This window comes from Manacus vitellinus, unplaced genomic scaffold (genome assembly GCF_001715985.3).
Source record: "Manacus vitellinus isolate BGI_N305 unplaced genomic scaffold, ASM171598v3 scaffold_14_pilon, whole genome shotgun sequence".
NCBI classification, from domain to species: Eukaryota; Metazoa; Chordata; class Aves; order Passeriformes; family Pipridae; genus Manacus; species Manacus vitellinus.
This window is the reverse complement of record NW_021939063.1, coordinates 6,275,492-6,292,144: the sequence shown is the minus strand read 5'-3', so window position 1 is coordinate 6,292,144 and position 16,653 is coordinate 6,275,492. Positions and strand designations below refer to the sequence as shown.

At 46.1% G+C, this 16,653-nt stretch overlaps 1 protein-coding gene across 5 annotated transcripts in view; it reads right to left on the bottom strand.

Moving 5' to 3' along the window:
* The window catches only part of MAGI1 (membrane associated guanylate kinase, WW and PDZ domain containing 1), a 336,329-nt gene extending 321,487 nt beyond the window's left edge, over positions 1-14,842 (bottom strand). For all 5 annotated transcript variants that reach the window (XM_018068395.2, XM_018068398.2, XM_018068397.2 and 2 more), the window contains exon 1: positions 14,739-14,842. The gene's annotated coding sequence lies outside the window, so the exon portion shown is untranslated. The remainder of the gene's footprint in view (positions 1-14,738) is intronic.
* Between the last annotated feature and the right edge of the window lie 1,811 nt (positions 14,843-16,653).

Below are 16,653 nucleotides of genomic sequence, written 5' to 3'. Positions count from 1 at the left end.
CATTAAAAAAATATTTTATGCCTGATATCAGGGAGCTCTGCACGATTCAGAACTGGATCAGACATTTCTTCACATAACAAGAGCCGAAGGCGGCATCCAATATTCCACAAAAGACAACAGACACTACAAACAAGGTGCATAAAGCCTCCAGCTTCCAGGCATAAACTGCCCTCTGCCTACAAGAGATCAGGACACTCTCTCAGGAACGAGTTATTCTTCCCAGAGGATGCCTGTTTCTAATGCTGTTTTCTAAAACAGATTATATCAACCAGTATTTGCATCAGGAAAGCAACTGAGAGGATGGCTCACCTGAATCTGCTCTGACACATCCTCCACAAAAGAAAACAGCATCCAGCACAAGGTAAATTTCCCAAACCACTCACGAAAAGGAAAACAAAAACAGAACCCAGAAAATTTGTAACTGTTACTTTATTTAAATACCACTTCAGAGGAAAAAGGCAACACTGTAGCAAAATGTTAAATGTGAACAAATAAATGGCTACAAAAGAAAGTCAAAATATCACATCGGTCCAAACCTGCCACAAACGAAGGGATCATAGCAGATAAAACACAAAAAGTATTAAGAGAAAAGAGGGTAAAAATAGAAATGCCAGGATATGACATGCCTTCAAGTTATAGAAAAAGCATCTGGATTGTCCTCAAATCCCCTCCTGACTGCTGTCTAACTCGGTAATCATCCCTCTTGAGCAACAGGGTTGTCTCAAGCAGAGCAATGGGGCAATGCCGATTCCCTTTCATCTGATGCCATTCGGGACAAAGCACCTTCCAGTCAGACAGGGAACAGTTTGTGCCCTGGATTTCACAGACCTGGGTGCAGCCCACAGCCTGCCTTGCAGCCAGGGCTGGAGGACACTGGTGGACATGCACTCCACCTGCTCAGGGCCCTGGGGACCGACCCATCTCCAGCCACAGGACCTGCAGCAGGGCCACCAAAAAGCAGCTCTGCAAACTCATACACTGGTGCAACCCATTGCAGGCAAAAGGAAGAGCATAGGAAGCCTCACCTCGGCCTGCCAAGGTTTCAGAAATATAATTCCCACCTTATTTTCAGAGCCTGACATTTACTGAGCATTGCTAAGGAGACTCACTTCTCTTCTGCACCCTCTCCTTTCACAAGCCCAGATGCAAGGCTTGGCAATACATCCTCATGGGATACACGCCACACAGGGTGCTGCTCTGGGCAGGGCCACCTGAGCACGGTGACAACTTGAAATCTTTCTTTAATAAAAATAAAAGTAAAAAAAAAGGAAAGAAAAAAAAGGCAAAAAGCCTTTTCAACTGAGCAATTTTTAGTTTTACAGCAGTTACAGCCAGCTGCATGCTCTGTATCTGGTACCTGCCATGCATGTTCTTTGCTACAGTGACAGCTACAGAGAAGCAGTTGAAAACGTTTAAGCAAAAGATGTTTTGGCATTTTGTGAAGCATTAACACTGCTCAACGCTTTTAAAGGACATTACAGCAACTTGGCTGCGGATACAGACTTTACAGCTTAAATTATGGATTTTGTAATGCTCTGAACATCACTTCTAAAAAGCAAACACATTGGAGTGTCCCTCCTCTGCTCTCTCCATGATCCCCAGAGTCTGAACCAGATAGATATTTGACTTTCCTTGGCTAAGCTAAGCTAAGGCAGGGGGAAATCCAATTCAATAGAAAGTTGAGGAAAACATAAACCCCAGCAGCTGCATGAGAAAATTACATGAAGTCCAAAGACACCAAGTGTGAGCCTTAGGACAGAGAAACAGTCAGGCAAGTGCACAAATGCCTTCCACGTGTTCTGGGTGGAAAGAAACTGAATTTTTTAAAGACTAACATGGAAACTGCTTTAAGCAATTTGTCATTTTCAATAGAGGTTCTGCAGTAAAAGAGAGATTTCGACAAGTTAAACAACTTCCTACCGGAGCGGCTGCATGCAATGTTTAAACTACCTCTTGCAGACTCCTTAGAAAAGGAATATTTCTAATTTTGCCATTCAGGAAGACTTTGAAATGTCACTGCTGTTTGATTTGACCAGTGAAGAGGAAATGCAGGGTTAAGAGAAGGGGAAAACAATGCAAATACCATTCTGTATTTTTTTTTAACTCAGTTTCAGGCATCTTGGTGAACCATCACTAAGAATTGTGAAGATTGCTTTTTTACCTCCAAGAGGGGAAAGCTTCAAACATATTTTCTGTGAATATTACAGCTTAAAGCTCATCTGGATATTACAAGGCATCGATGTGCAATATCACCTCATAGAGAGCTGAGTCTGAGAGCATCTTTTTGCTAAACTTGAGATAGAAACAATGTTTTTATGGCAAAAAGGCCTCTGAACACGATCCGCTGCAATGCATAATAATGCTGAGGTCTCTTCTGCATCAGGGACTTTGAGGAAAAATAAATAGGCATTAAATATTCCCCACTGTTCCTGCCACTGGTTCAGACAGCTATCAGCATTCAGCAGTGCTGCTGCTGTGTCTCCACACATGAAAGGTCTGTCCTTTAGAGGCCTTGATGAAGTTTTGTTTATCAGTTAGTGATGCTTATCTAATCACCAACTGGGAAGGCTTTGCTCAGCCAGAGCTTAGGGAGGAGCAGGATCTGCCTGACAAAGACCACAGGTTGCTGGGGAGATGCTTGAGGTTTACAAAAACGGAGCAACCAGAGTAGAACAGCAGCAAAAGTCATCTGGGTGACCTATCATTTGTAAAATCTACCTCCACCTGCAACCAATACAGGAAAAGAGGAACACCAGCTTTAATTAAAGTCTGTGAGATTGCTCAAAAAGTCCCTAACTTTTTAAAGAAAAGTTTTGAACTTTCCCATTGAGCACACACCCCAGCCCTGGAGGGCAGGAGGTGCTGCAGGCAGTAGAAACACTCTTTGTCAGAAATCCAGCACATCCTGAGTCAAACAGCTGATGGAACCTTTCCTGCCAACTCAATTGCACCGTGGAAAAATGCTTGTACTCCCCGCCAGGGGCAAGATCCCATCTGGGATCTGCTACTGCAGATGCTGTACTGAACCAGAGTAGAATACTGGAAATAAAAGCTAACTGTGGCCAGCCAGTTTGGGAGCCAAGGTTTCCTTGTTTTCCCCAGCATCCTCAGAGGGAGAGCAGGCAGCACCAACATGGCAAGATGCAATGACAACTCAGCCACTTGGTCTCAGGAGTCAAACCAGCACAGAGCACAGCAGGCCCTGGCAGGACACAGATGACCAGGCTGAGTTACGCATCAGCTGCACTAAATCAATTTGAAATAGGTTTTGGTTAATCCGCTGCAGCCTTTTAATGTTGGGATTGTGACAACTTGCCCGGCTTTTTAGGCAAACAGCAATTTCCACACTGGTTTAGGCAAGCCTCAGTGCTGATTATAGCATCTTTTACAGACAGATACAAAAAGCCCTCTGCAATGTATTACGTTAGTATATGCTTAAATTTAAGCACTCTCATTTTTACTGGGGCTTTTCTCATGTGTAACAACTTCAGCAGATCCAAATTTACCAGTCTGCAATGGGACAAAGATTTCCTATCCTAGCTCAGTACTGTGTAAAAAAAAACCTTCGTATTTAGGTCTTGGAAAAACTGATACGTGTGTATTTCTAGCATCAGCTATTAGAACTGGAAAATTGGCAACAGAAAACAAAAATAAATGGAAAAGCCACCTTGGGTAGTCCCTGAGTCATCTCTTTTGCAGATAAAAATTTCAGTCTTTGACATGTTTTACAAGCACAAAGTAAAAAACCTATAGTGTATTTTATGGAAGTACTGTCATGGCAAAGCTCCACCTGAGCAGGACAGCCTGGCACTGCAGAAAGGAGCTGCTCCAGTTGAAGCAATTTATCCTTTTTCTCTGTTTTAATGCGGATCTGGGAAGCAGTAGGGCCCCACAGAACAGCAACAGGGAGCCAAGATTTGTAGGTCCACAGCCTTGTCACAAGCATCTCAACTGAGCCACACAGCTTTTGTGCTTGGCTTTCCCCCTCCTCACATCACTTGGGGTCCTTTTAGCTCTCACCCTTCCCCTGTAAGCATCCAGGTAGGGACAACTCCCTTGCATCCATGCACTGCCTGGCACAAGAGGGCCCCACACTTTATCACGCTTGAAATATTGCCATCATGCATCCAAGTATTCACCACTTTTCCCATCCTCATTAAGGAATGACCTTGTGTTAAAGTGTAACTGCCACCTGCCTCTGGAATGAGGGAGCTAAATGACACTTTATTGCCTTTGAAATGCCAGAGATCTCTGTGCATGGTGAAACCGGGCACCTTTCCCAGATAAAGTTTAAGGTGTGCTCTAGTTTTCCCTCCTGCACTTGTGAAATGACTCAGAGGGGCCAGACAAAGGTCTAGAGAGCAGCTGCCCCCAGCATTTGCCAGGAAAGGGAACCTGGATCTTCTTCAGCAGCTGCATCGCATAACCCAAAAGCAAGTGAGGTCTCATGGGCGAGCTCTCTCTCAAAACTAACATGTTCCTGCAGATGATTTACAGGGCAAGTATCACCGAAACAGTTTCATCACAGAAACACCACAATAGTGAATTTAAATGTTCTTACAGGATCAGAGGCTGCCTGTACATCTCGTGGTGAGGTAATGGGCATGGGAACTGTACTCAGCCATAATGGTGGTGGTTTCATACTCTTCAGCTTTCAAATAGCTTTTCTAACAAAAAATGTTACCACTTATGGTGTAATCTATGGCTCTGGCTTTTTAACAACCTGAGCTGCCAAGATCATGTGATTCGTTTTCATTAAATAGGGAAAAATAAAGAGACAAGAAGAAGAGATTCTGGAACTTTTCACTCAAGCAGCATTTGACAATATGGATGTTAAAGTGAAAAAGTTAAATATATATATATATATTTGTTTATGCACACCACTCACATCTTCTAAGAGTCTCACCCAAGAATTCAAACTATTTTGATAGGTGACACAATATTTTCACACAATATTTTCCTCCTCTTAAACTGGGTGCAGATGTGCGTAGATATAAAACTTTTCCCTATATGTAACCTCACTGAGCAGCCAACCCTTAGACCAGCACAGCCCTGATATCCCCAGCGCCCATCTGGATTTTGCCCGGAGCAGTTCCGTGCCTCTCATGGAAAGCCAGACACAGACACTACTGGGGGTGCAACTGCCTTGCTCCATCTGTAGCAAAGAAAGCTTCCTGCAACATGAGGGATTTATATAGACTGTGGTTTAGTTAAGATAAAAATACCTCCATGTGAAACCAGGTGAACAATCTCAGCATGCCTGTACCTTGTCACCAAAAAAAAAAAAAAAAAAAAAGGAAAGCAAGAACATGGGATAATACAGCTATGGCACATGTATAAAAGCATTTGTCAGCTCAGATCTCCGTTTGGAAACGGGCTGATTAATAACAGCAGACAGACAGTAGGTGACAGGGAGGACTCCACAGTGCACACAGACTACACAAAAGTTAACAAAACACTGTATAGCATTGCTAAGCAAGTTTGGTATTTGCACATAAAACTAACACGCAACATTTGCTGTGGTACCAGCAGAAGACACTCTAACAACAACAAAGCAAGCCATCCCCTCCCAATAAGCAAACAACTTACTGATTTTATTCAGAAACAACTGACTCCGAGATCCTCAGAGTCCCTGCTGTGCAGGCAGCAGAGCCTCCAGACATGCTCATGCAGCCAGGCTGCTGCTGCTCCTCTCAACCACAACCAGAGCACATTAAAAAGATACTCTATATTAGTCACTTCATTGTTTAAGGAAAAACGCATACCAGGGAAAAGAGAAAGACATGATTCTTTGTTTTGCATCAGACTAATTTTTATTTCACCCTCAGGACAGGGAGAGAACAAAGCTTGTCCTGGACCGGTGGCTGCCAAAGCCCCATCAGGCGTCCTGTCCCTCAGTGCTTCCCCAGGCACCAGCATTGCAAAGGGGGGACTCAGCCTGGAGACAAGAGTGTCCCCAAATTCAGCCACACTGCAGACTTTTCCTCCCTGCCCTGGCTGCCTGGGGATGAGCTCCCCTGGGGCTGTGCTACACGTCCCCCATCTTCCCTGCACTGTGCAGGGGAGCTGTGTGGTTGTCCTGGAGGAGCAGGAGTTAGTTTAGGCACCACATCCTAACAGGACATTTAACAGCAAAGCTGCATCACAGGGTCACAGAATCCTTCAGGTTCTAAGGAACCATAAGGATCATCCAGTTCCAACACTCCCCCCGCTGTGGGCACAGTCACCTTCCACTAGCCCAGGTGGCTCAGGGCTCTGTCCAGCCTGGCCTTGGACACTTCCAGGGATGGGGCAGCTACAGCTTCCCTGGGCAACCTGTGCCAGTGCTTCATCACCCTCACAGTGAAGAATTTCTTCCTTATATCTAATCTAACCCTGCCCTCTTTCAGATTAAAGCCATTCCCCCTTGTTTTATCAGTACATACCCTTGTAAAAAGTCCCTCTCCAGCTCTCTAGTAAGCCCAGAACAAGAAGATGGGTGGGCTGAACTGCTCTGGAACAGGGGTCTGCCATCAGCTGGAAAGACAGCCATGCTCCTGACTGGTCCTGCAGAAAGGACTCAGCTGCCTCTACTTTTAGAGATGGCCTCAGTAACAAACCCAGTAGTGACCAGGAAAACCCTTCCTCAGCTCAATGCTTTTGGTATCATTTATGTATCTCCTGCCACCCATCTCTCTCCACCTCTCCTCCAGCCATCATCCCTGGCTTCCCACAAGGCTCCAGAGAATTGCTCCTCTACAGGTCCAAGCCCCAGGAGCACCCACCAGTATCCCTGCCATTTAAATTGCTAATTGGAGTTCTAGTTGCATCTTTGGGAAAGCAGGAGGATGGCCATGTTCCTTGCTATTTTTAAGAAAAGTCTTTTCACAGTTATTCTGCAGCCCAGGTCCTCACCTGTCCAGTTCAGCCTGTTTGGGAGGTAACTCTCCTCTCTCTCTTATGCATCCAAAAAAATCCGAGACATCTGTGTCTGTCATCAGTTTGGACTAACACCCACTTAATGCAGGATCTGCATCACTGGAATAAGACAGGTTGAACATCAAAGTTAGGGTTTTTTGAAAGTACACAGTATCTGCACAGCTTTGTTTGTGTTGAGGGAGTGGCTGGATTTTAGGCAGCTTCTTTCTCAAAGGCTTTTTGTTAATAACTAAATGAAAAACCCAGAGCTGAGGTTTTCCCCTTAAAGAACAAGCCACTGACATTAAGGATATGAAGAAAAATCAGCCTGTTCCCAACCTAATTGTACTGAGGCACTGACTTCAGGGTTCCAAAATTACAGATGTATAATCCAAGACAATGGACTCTTTACTGAAGGATTAGCAAACCATGCAAAACTGATTCTTTATTCAAATGCCTTGCAATTGTGAGGGCATCTGTTCCACTTTGCAAGTCATCCCAAAGGCTTTGTTTGTTTTTATTTCCTGTTCCATTACGAAGACAGAGCACTTTGCATTATTTTCACACTGTGTAATAAGCGCTATTGTTTAGTCTGATAGGGGACAGTCAATGAAATTCAAAAAATATTTTAAAAAAACCTTATTTTTCTTTAAAGTTATGATACAAGCCCTGTCAACTATAAAAACTGGAACTGCTCTTAGCCAAAAGCCAAGAATGTAACCCAAAACATCAGGACCTGAAGAAAAAATTATTTTGTTTCTCCAAGGTCTACTAGGGGCAGCTGAAAAAAAAAAAGAAGAAGAATTTATGCAGGTTTAAATAATATTACTAACACAAAACAGTTCAGCACAAATGATGCCAGAATCAGGACTGGGGATTAGCAGAGAGCATGGTGCCATCGTTCCAGCCTGCAGCAGCAGAATAGCTCTGGAAACCATTTAATATGTCACAAGAGGGAGGATGGATGGAGTGTCTGACCTTCCAAAACTGAAGGGTGGATCTCAACTAAAATATCCCAGTTACTCTGAGCCTTGCTGCTCCTGCAGGGCCAAGAGAGATGCTGGCCCACCTATTTGGTTCAGAAGGAAAAGCAGAAAATTAAATTAAAGGAAAAAAAGTAATAAAAAAAAATGTCCCCATCTGCCAACATACCAGCCCAATGTAAAAGCTGCCAAACTGCTCTGGAAACAGGCAGCCTCTTCCACAGCCCTCCCTCAGATCAGTAGATAACAAATTCTGGATGATATCCCAGGCACAGGCTTGTTTCCCAACATTAGATACTCACAGGAAACCCCAAACTTAAACCACCAAACGCACTGATTCCGTGGATCTCTCGGGGCCGCCGGCTCCAAGCCTTTACCTGTCAAACTGCCACGACAGCTACGCCAAGGCAAGCTGCACGAGACTGAAATACAAACCGAGAAAACAAAGTATCGAGTGTCAACAGAGACAGAGAAAATGATGATAGTGGTGGAAACGATGTTTGTGCAGGAGCTGGTCCTGCACGCTCAGCAGCGCTGTCACTCAGCGCCGAGGAGATGCTTTTCCCCGTCCTGCCAGCGATGCCTCGGGTGACAGGGCAACGGGAGCGGATAAGATCTTCACAGATCACAGGGAGGATGACCCATCCCTGTGCCCTTGGTGCAAAAAGGTCACTTCATACTCAGTTTCTAAAAGGCAAAAATAAATCTTGTCCACGGCTGAGCTACAGAAAAACTCTGGAGAAATACGGACCAGGAGGATCTGTATTTTGATGCTCCAGGAATTGGGACTGAGCTCAGACAGGATGAAGAGGTCTGAGTACCAGCTCTCTGAGTACCACTGAGTGCCCACAGGAAGGATCCCTGCCTTCAGCTAACATTTTGTCTCAAATTTTTCATAGTCCTTTTTAAAGTCATGACACTTGCTCATACAGAACCACTACTCTGTGCTTTTCACCAAGAAATTTAAGTCACTCGAAGCACAGAAAGATCAAAACCAAATGCCTTGATTTACGAGTTCCACTCAAAGCCAGAGGAAGTGTAAAAAAAAAACAAACACCAAACACCTGAAATAACTAGTAAGCATAGCTTGTGTCTGGAGTTAAGTAAAGGAATGTAAATAAAAAACTTGGTCAATTATTTTAAAAAAACCCAAGAGTGGTCCCAAGGATCCTACCCTTGCCCACAGCCCAGACCTTGCTAATGCAACAGAAAAAGCCCTTGAGGTAGCAGCATCTTCTCAGCTTCCACATTACCTTCAAACTGAGCCATGCTGAAATCTAATGAGTGAGAGCCCAAATCATCAATTCTGCACAGCCACAAAAGTGCTACTCTGAATATCTTTACACCTTAATGTAGCTGCCCTGGGGCAAATGTTTCCCTGTGCATGCATAGGCTGCCAAAGGAGTAAGTGTAATTCTCAGGCATCAGATAAAGAGATACAGAAACAGCCAGAAGAGATGCATGAACGATCACAGCCTGACCTGAACCAGAGGAAAATGACAATCCCAAACCCAGGAACAGCAGTGAGCTGGTTTGGCTTTCAAACCTGTTATAAAAAGTTCTTAAATTTCTAACATGGAAGATGAATTTTAAATCTCATGATAGCAGGTCAATAATTCACTCATGCAGGAGTTGTAACTCGGTCTTAAAAACACAGAACAACACGCAGGATGGTGTTAACATCTTATTTTGCAATGATGTTGAATGACTGTTCATAATTAGACTATAATTGTGATTTAATTGCTCTGTGATCTGACTGGCCATAAAGAGGGAACCAGGAGTCCCATCTCAATGGGTGGAAAGATTAACTTTATTGTGGAAAGCATAATCCCATTTCATGCTATTAAAAGGATCGTATTAATTCCTGGAAATTTTTATAACAGCCAAGATGTGGCTCTTGGGCTCTAACATCCATCTCTGGGGTGCTACCTTGTGGCACCAGAGAGGATGGATGACTGGTTTGCCACAAGCAGGGTCAGCTTCTAAATCCTGACAGGTACTACACTGTAAATTCAGGCACAGTAAAGATAAGGTCTTCCTCATGGCAGTATTTTAATACAAGATATACACATTTCACGACTACTAAATGCAGTACTACTTTAAAGAAAGAAGATTACTGATTTGTAGCAAAGCATGTTCAAAGTGAGAGAAAAAGAGACTCTGTCTTCTTTTATTTTACATTTCAGTAGTGACTAGTCCAACGGTCACCCAGCAGGTTAGAGTTGAAAACAGACCTTACAAATCTAAAATGCATGAACATCACCCAAGTTTTCAGCTGGCAAATCTTTCTCTCCCCTTCAAATCCACTTGGGTCCTGAAAGAATTCGGGTCAGATGGAAAAACGACTTACAGAATTCACCGTGCAAGTGACTGGCACTCAGCAGGCAAAGACTGAAGGCAAACACTTCTTGGAGCTCATGCGTGACACTGCAGAGGTACACTGGGAACAGCAAGAGCTCGCTCTCTAAACACCCTCTCCCTTAGCTGGCCCAGAGGCAGCTGCCTGCACATCAAACCCAAGCTCAGCTCCATCCCAGGGCAGCACACAGGCACCAGCCCTCACTGCAGGGCTCAGCAACGCCAGGCACCAGCACTTAGCGTGGGATGTTCAGCATCACCACTTACAAAGTGACACTCTGCTTCTCTGTGTTTGCTAAACCACTGAACACACAGGAATTTACAGATGCATCAACTTTTCCTTCTTTTTTTTTTCTTTTTTTTTTTTTTGAATAATGTTTTACAAAAAGAAAACCTCCAAAACCAAACAGGAATTATCTCACAAGCTCTCTCAGGAAAATAAGAGGAAAAGATCCAAATACCAGCTCACACAAACTTTTTGAAAGTAGCTGGTTTTGTTCACATTAGTATACATAACTGAGTTTAACATCTCATGTATAGCAGATGCCAGCCTGACATTGAAGCATTGAGTCACTGCACTGTATTTCAGAATTTATCTTAGGGTCAAGTTAATGTTTGAAAAGAAACAAATGCAGCTGATAGCGCTGGGTAAACAGTGACTGTTTCTGTTTGGGATCACGCCTGCTCCTGTTTGCCCTGTACAGGGCTAAAAAAAAACCCCACAAACTCCCTCAACTCCTCCTTACTGTGGGATCACCCCAGCTGCAAAGTCCTACAAAAATTATTAATTGCATAAACTGCTCTCAGCACCTCCTGGTTTCAAAGCAATTGGTCATTTAGACATTGGGATCTTGAGACTTTTTAGGGAAGTAAAGCACTGAAATGAGAACTAAAAAAAAAAAAAAAAAAAATTTAAAAATAAGTGTACAAACATATTAACTTTGACAGTTTCCCATACCAAGCATCTGGCTTGGTATGATTTAGCACAGCTCATCGAAGCAAAGAGTAAAACGAATAAAAGGCTGAAACTGGAAATCTCTCTGAACATGCCCATCTCTCAATGAGGGAGAATGAAAACCCAAATATCTTGTCTCAAACAAATCAGAGTCTACTTTTTATACATACAGCCTTAATTCTTCCATTGTGGAAAACAGCACAATAAACTTCTGTTCTGTTGTGCTGGACTCTGTTAACAAAGATCCATGAGAAGAAACACTGTGCCTGATTTTATAACTGATTTATCAGTTTTAAGCTTCAGTTTATCCAAGTGAGCTATATTGAAAAATGTGAAGTGTATTCAAGGAAGATACAATTTTCACAATATAGCCAAGAAATCGCTGTGTTAAGGCAATGCCAGCTTTACACAAGAATATGTGACAACTGCTCCTATAATTCAATCTATTAATTCCATACTCTCAGACCAAGTAATGATAATTATGCATTTATTAACTGCACAGGACTTAATTGACAATTTCATCAGAATTTAGGCACAGATATAAGATGGAAACAGTCAGTCATAAAAGCACTACATGTTAACTGAGGTTTTTTCGCACATTTGATAGTTCTGAAAGTTACTGAGATACATGGGAGCAGATTCTTCCTCTCTCTGCCCAAAAACAGGCAACTGTAATGGCACAGTTATTTTCTCAATCACAATACCAAAAAAAGGTTGTATGCTGGGAAAAGAAAGGGAAAGCTTCATTAAAGTCATTTGGTTTTCTTCACTCTTTCTAACGGGGTAAGTGAAGGACCAAGAAATCCCATATGAGCAGTATTCAATACCAGTACTCCCACTAAGAGAATTCATATAGGTTCCCCCTTTTTGTGGGAACCTACTCAAACATACCACTAACAAAGGCAAGAAAAGCCATTGCACGTGAACCTGTAAGTCTACAAACCCTGGTTTAATGATAAACCCCAGGCCCAGCCTATTCTACCTACATTTCACATCCCAGTCTCTTGTCTTTCACTAAGTGCAAGGTCAGAACAGTTGTTTTCTCTGTTCACGCTTACAGATGACTGACTTACTTATAGTAAATTTCCTCGTTTTCCAGCCTTGTAAATGTCATACAAAACAGACAAAGCAATAAAACATATACATTTCCAGGTTAATATTACCCTAGCACTTGAGCATGAGTCAATTAGGCACTAAGAACTGTGAGGAGGAGGAGAATCAGAGTTGAAAACAATCTTATCTGCACACTCCTTTGCTGTCTGCTCTAGTGCCACACACTTCCTATTGAATGACAGTTGCTATCCCCATAATGAGATTTTTAATCAACACAGAACTAATGCATTTTAATTAAAATACTCTCTTTTTTTACTCTTATGATCCTGATCCACGAGGAAAACTCCTGCTCTGCACAGAGCAGCACTCAGATGCCAGGCTATCCTCGACAGGAACTGCTTTCCAGACCACAAAAATATTTAATGATTTAAAAAAACCCAAATATTTATTTCTATTCTACATTCTTGGCTGATAAAGCACCAAAAAAAATATGTGGAAAGAAAAAGAAAAAAACAAAAAAGAAAGGAAACTACAATCCTACCAGGTGCTTGGTTCTTGGCTCTAGATGACAATGATACAAGGTTCAAGTGCCTGCCCTGACTTCCAGCAGGGTTTTTCAGGTAAACACAACCAATACGCTAAAACTCAGCTCTCTGTCCCTTCTTTTGATCATATCCTGGAGCTGAGACACATTTACCACCACATTCTGTCATTTGCAGTATATTCCCAGGACATGTTTTTATTTACATTAACTCGTGTTTCCAAAATAACAAAAAGTTTGATCACAAATTGCTTGGTTGGGAAGGGCTTTTTTTATGCACCTTCCTTCATCCACCAACACCGATCACATTGCAACACCACAAGCTTTATTTTAACACTTCTGCTAAAACAATCAGCATGTAAAAAAAAAAAAAACAACTCTGCCTAATTTCCTCATACTTTTCTTCATGCTTTTCTCCCCCTCCCGCCTGGGCAGGGAAAACAGCAGGCTCAGTTTCCCTTCCCACTTCTCAGTGAAGCAGAGGGAACGCAGCAGGGAAAATACACATTTGCCTAAAGAAAACTGTTTTTGTTGGGAGTTTGACACTGTTTGCTGGAATATTTCTACTGAGTCTTGGAAAGGAATAAATAATAGCTGTGCTTTGGTAGATCAGCTCTGGGGCAGGTGGCAGAGGGGGCCTGCACAGCCACAGCTCAGTTCCTCTCAGACACCCCAGCACTGCGATCTGCTCTGGCACTGGAGGTTTGAAGGATGGCTGTGAAACAAGTGCCTGCAGTCCTTCAGCTCATCAGTGAGCCCAAGGACAAGACTTCAGGTGACAGTCTTGCCAGCTGGCCATAAATTTTGTCTGCAGTGACCAGCTGGGTTGAACCAAGCACAGAAGAAAAAAAAAAAACCTCAGACCAAAAGCTGCAGCAAAAACTCCAACTTTGGGATGCAAACGTGTGGATGACAAACTTTCCCCTAAGGAATCTCTTGGGCGACACAAAGAAAACTTCCCTTCCTTCCTCCACTTGGAGCTGACCTCGGGATGCTCCTTTGCCTCACACAGCTCCCGGTGTCCGACTGCAGTCCTGCTCATCCTGCCCATCCAACCAGCCTCGGTGGCTTCAGCAGCACCAAGTTTCCTGGCACTAAACTCAAATCCTGCCCTGGAAATCACAAGCCCATTAGCCAAGCCTGTCAGCTAACCTGTTGAGCGACTCTTGAGTGTACAGGGATGTGAGGTGGCTTTTTTTTAATCCAGCATGGGAGGACTCTTCCTTATCCTCTTCCCCAGCCAAATCGGAGAGCTACCTGTGCATGCCTTCACCTGTGCACTGCAGGGCAGCACGGTTGTGCCCTCACCAGCCCACCAGGGCAAATCGGGGGCGGGGGGGAAAGGGAAACCTGAGCTGTCTTTCAGCCAGGGAGGGAAGATGCAGGAGGGTCCAAGCTTTTCCTTCCCACGCCGGCAGCAGGCAAACACACGCTGCACTTTCTGAACAAGACTCCAGTCATCACCGAGCAGTTCCAAAGGATGCTCAGCTGCTAGAGGAGAGGATTTCTGCCACATTCCCCCAGATGTGGAGTATCCTCAGCCTCTCCAGAGGTCAGCTGGACACAGGGCTTCCCCCGACACGCGTGGGTGCCCCACAGGGAGCGCTGACGGCTCCTTTGGGAAAGTCTCACGCAATTGCTCACTGCGCTTAACGCAGGGCAGGGAACTGCGGGGCGGCTGCAGACGGGCTCAGGACGATGAGCTTCATCATCGTCATCATCGGGACGATGATGCCTGAGCATCAGTGCCCTCGCAAAAGGTGCGCACGCGGGTGGGTGCACTCAAACCCGCGCTGCGCGACTCTGCCGGGGCCCTGCGCTGTCCCGGAGGGCTGATGCTGGACCGCACTCGCCCCTGGCCACCAAAACCGCAGCAGCGGCCCGGCACACCCACGGGCAGCGCCGAGCGGATCCCCCCGTCCCGCCCCGTCTCCCCGCGGCCCCCTCGCACCTTGTCGGACGGCTTTCACCACGATGGGGTCCTTGCAGCTCCGGATCACCTCCAGCACGTCGTAGCGCGGCAGCCCCGAGACGCGGACCCCCTGCAACCTCCAGCAGCAGCATCCCCCTCGCTCAGCGCCGCCTTCGCCGTCCCCGCCGCCCGTCCGCGCCCGCGTGCGGGAACTCGCCGTGCTCCGCGCCGCCCGAGCAGCGTGAAGCCCAGCTGTCCGCCGGGCCGCGGCAGCGCGCACTGCCGCCACCCGGCTTGGACCAGTGGTTGTGCTTCTATCCTGCACCGATCCGCGACATGGCGCTGCGCGGACCCTCTCTCGCGCCCGCGCGTTGCGCGCTCCGGCAGGTTGCGGGGACGGGTGGGGACGGGGGGGGGGGGGGAGGCGCGGACCCGTCCGCCCCGCTTAGGCCATCGCCTCCCGCCCGCCCCTGTCTTCCCCTCTTATAAATAAATATCAATTAAAATTTAAAAAAAAAAATAAAAATTAAAAAGCGCCCGGAGAAAAAAAAAAAAATAAGAAAGAAAGAAAATGCAAAATCCGCAGCCGCGCGTTGTGTGTCGCCGCCTCCTCCTCTCTCCGCGGGCGCGGCGCCCTTTTGGGGAGGTTGGGGGCTGATACAAAGAAAGCGCCGCTTTGTTTTGTTCCAGTTCGGTCCGTTCCGTCTCCCGCCGCGACTCGTCGCCGCCAAGCGCAGGCGCCCTGGCCACGGCCCGGCCCGGCACTCGGCCGGCCCCCGCCCGCTCCCGCCCCCGGCACGGCCGGCCGGACGCCTCCTCCCCGCACCACCGACCAACCTTTCCCGACGGAAATAGTCCGTGCCGGGGGGGGGGGCGTCCCCCCGGGGCGGTTGCCGAGAGTGAACCCCCCCGGCAGGGAGAACCCCCTCTGCGAGAGGCGCCGGGGGCGCGGCTACTCTGCTCCGGGTATTACTCCCCCGGAGATGCTCGTGTTCTAAAGGAGAACTGACTTCTGACAGTCCTTTACTTTCCCGGTAGGATTTCTAGGATTTTTTTCCCAGCCGCAAACCTCTGCAATCTCTTCTCACCTGCGCTTTCCAGGTGGTTGTTACGTGAGAGGACACAAAGTCCAAGTCCCGAGGAAAAACTTGCACAAGCCCGTCATTAAAATGGTATCAAAGTGCTTGCACAAGGCTTGAGTGAAAGTCGCGCTCCTGCTCCGAGTTCTCCGCTTTTTGATTGAGTGCTTGAATTTGAGACATCAATAACGTTCTCAAATTTTCCCTTCCCCGAGTGATTGTTAAGAAGCTGGACAGATGGACAGCGAGGTCTGTCTGCTGGGAAGGGGACAGGCATCCATTTGTTTGACCTTGGCCGCAACTCTTCAAAGTTATGCAGAACTGGTGCAAAACTCTAAAAGGGGAAAATAAGTAAGCGTGCACGTACCAGCTGTCCCTTCCAGGTCATGCTCCATGCTTCCAAACCTGAAAGCCAGGCCTCATTTTGAGCAGTCTTATGCATGACCGAACCCCTTCCAGCAAGGAATTCAGTTGTCAGATGTGTGCGTGCCCTATTTTGCTGCTAATGGGGACTGAGAAGTGACACAGGGAAACAAAGAGCCTGGTCCGGCTCCCTGCGCTGCCATAACTCGCGCTCAGCCGCTGCAGCCCGCAGAGTCTCGCTGCTGTCCGCGTCGCTCTCTCGTCTCACTTCCTTCCAGCCAAGCGTGTACCGCGATGATCCGCGATGCAGGAGAGCCGGCAGGCTCGGGGAGCCCGTGTGCAGTAGCTGGGGAGGGAGCTCAGACTAACACAATGCTGGCCCAACTATCAGCCAGGCTTAGCTCACAGACCTGAGAGAGGTGACAGGGATGCTTTCCCCGCCCTTACACCCGTCCTGGACGAAGCAGGGAAGTCTGTCCTTCCCTCGCACCCTGCAGTCTCACTCCTTTCCC